Genomic DNA, 2,819 nt, shown 5'->3' on the forward strand with positions numbered 1-2,819 from the left:
GGGGGGGGGGGAATCGCGTCGCAGGACCCCCGGCGCGGGCTGTTCCGAGGATCGCCTGATCCTTCCGCGCACTCTCGGGGCTCTGCTCGGCCACCAGCACCCGGGGCGCGGCTGCGCGCTGCCTTCCTGAGTGCGTGAGGGAGGTCGCTACCCCGGCCGGCGCGGACTGGGGCGAGACAAGGGCGCCGGAGCGGTCCGCTGCCCACCGGCACGGCCGGGACAGCCCGGGTCCTGCGGGCGGCCCGCGCACTCAAGGTCGGACAGGATAAAGCGCACGGCGATTGCAGCGCCTTGCGTCAGGGCGGCCGGCGCGCATGCGCTGCTGCCTCTGCCACCCCGCCTCCCCGGCGCATGCGCGGGGAGAGGGCGGGCGGTGCCATCCTACTGTGGCCGCGCCGAGGGCTGCGCGCATGCGCGGTAGTGGGCGCTGCGGGGAGGCTGTGGGAAGGGCCGGGGCAGGCCGCGGTCGGTCCCGGGGCTGTGAGCGGGCCGGGCCTGCTGCTTCGGCTGAAACGTGCTCCGGGGCCCGGAACCTGGGACAGGGCCTACCCTGAGGTCTTGTCCTGCTAGGCGGGAGTGAGCTCCGTTTCCCCGGGCCTGCCGGTGCAGGGCCCGGGCCTGCGCACAGCTCCCAGGAATGCTGGAGGCGCAACCGGAAGCAAGGCTGCATGGGTTTGGCACATAGCAGGCCTCTCACACCGCGCTGCGTCCTCGTTTCTTCCCCAGTCATGCCGGGTTTATGCCCTTTTCTCAAAGGCACGTTCAGCTAAACACGTCTGAAGACCAAAAGCGTGCGACCCAGCACTGGTGCTCCACCAACACGTGCTCAGACTGGCTCTCTGCTTCACAAAAGGCTGCCTTCTAGTTTGCCAGGGACTCCTCGATTGCACGTGGAAGCTCGCTGTTTCACCCAGCACCGGCTCTCCGGAGGAGGCAGCCTGGGCCGTGGCTCCTTTTCCCCACCAACACTGTGGGTGTGGGATCTGCCTGTGGCTTAGGCAGCAGGGAAAGGCAGGGCAGGCAGGGTATGGCTGTGTCTCCTTGTTGCTGCCTGAGCAGGTTAATTCTGTAGGGTCAGGAACCACCGCTGAGGCCCAGTAAATACCAGCCAATATAACTGAGCCAGGATTAGCGTACACCCATGAGAACCCTTCAGTCAGATTGTTTCTGCATTGGTCACAAAAGCCTGACTTCATCCCTCAGGCATCTTTGCTTATGTAAACACGGAGTCCTGGGATGGGCCAGCTCTAATCCAGCAAGGTAGGAGGGTACGTACGAATGTCACCCTCTCCCATCGCCAGAAAGGGGCAGCAGCCAGCCGTACTAGCGCTGCTTTCAGGCTGTTCTTCTGAATCATAAGCCTGGGAGAATGACAGCTTAATTCACATCACTGACAACTCCCAAGTATCGGCAAGGCTGCAATTAAAACACTAACGCACTTAGAAGCAGCTCTCCAGGAGCTCTGTCTGCGCTACTCCTCCCCGCTCTCCTTTCATCTCCAAGATAAGGAAGGCAGGCTGTCCCATCCTGCAGCAAACAAGCCCTTCACCCTGGGCCATGACAGGAGCTGCTCAGACAGCTACTGACAAAGCAACAGGCGAATCTGTTTCAGCAGTCTGCAGAGGTGGTAAAAACAAGAGAAAGAGGAAATGCTCCCGCTCTGAAGGTCACAAAATCCCCCCTCTGGCTGCTTGTAAGGAGACATATGACCTGCAGCAGCCTTGGGCACAGCACCTTGGGGTCTGGCTGACTTTAGGTGTCAGTGCCTGTGTGTCCGCCTTCCAGGCACAGCAAATTCCAGGCAGCGAGGGCCCTCAGAACCCCCTGGGGAAAGGCCAGCAGGCAAGTTCAGTCTCCACTCCTGAAATGTGAGATGCTCATCTTCTCTGCTCCCCAAGTCGTGCTGTGCAGCCAGTAGCACTGGCAAAATGCACAGCCATACCCCTTGGTGCTCAGGCAGTGGGTTGACATACTGAGCATCCCATTCAAGAGATCCAGACCTTCCAGCTTGCTGCCTTCAAGTGACCCAGAGGATGCTTTGCATCAGGCAGGATCGGTCCTGGGCCTGCACTTCCCTGCCCTTGAGCCTTCCTAGGGAAAGAGGAAAAACTGCGAGGGGCTGACAGGGAGGGGACTGCAGGGCAAGGCGATAGGATTTTCTCGGACAATCTGCAGCGAGGACCGGGCACCAGCTGCCCGCAACACAGCGACACAGAAACAGAGCGAAGGAGCTGCCCTGCGGGGACCCAATTAATTTCCTTCCTGTTAACTGTTGCCAGACATGAGGCTGCCTTGAAGCACCGCAGAGGCTGGTCTTGCAGCAGGGCAGCCCTTTGGCAGCTGCAAACACAGGCCTCCATGTGGATGTCCTGTCCCTGCTCCCACAGAGATCAGCAGCAGAACATTTGCTTGACTCCCATAGGAGCAGAGCGGGGCCATAACTCCTTTACTACAAAGCCTCAAGCCACTTGGCTGCATTTGTCAGCTCTGTAGGCATCTGTCTCAGAAGGATGTCACTGTGAATGGCAAAAATGCAAGGAGGTTACATGCAGTTTTCAGTGGAAGAAGTATGTTGGAAGCATCTGCCAGTGCTGAGGCGGGCCGGGGCTGCTGGCAGTGTGACAAGGCCTATGGGGAGCTCTGCATTAGCTTCTCCACCTTCATTATTTCCCATCGGCAGGGATTTGAGGGCAGCTCCTGCTCACTGGCTGCTAGGTGTATTGGAGTTATCCTCAGCGATGATGGCAGGACTTTAGGTGAACCCGTGTGAAAAGGTTCGTCGAGGCAGCTACCAAAACAGCTGCACTTCAGGTGCTTTC

This window comes from Haliaeetus leucocephalus, unplaced genomic scaffold (genome assembly GCF_000737465.1).
Source record: "Haliaeetus leucocephalus isolate CR32 unplaced genomic scaffold, Haliaeetus_leucocephalus-4.0 Scaffold656, whole genome shotgun sequence".
Taxonomy (NCBI): Eukaryota; Metazoa; Chordata; class Aves; order Accipitriformes; family Accipitridae; genus Haliaeetus; species Haliaeetus leucocephalus.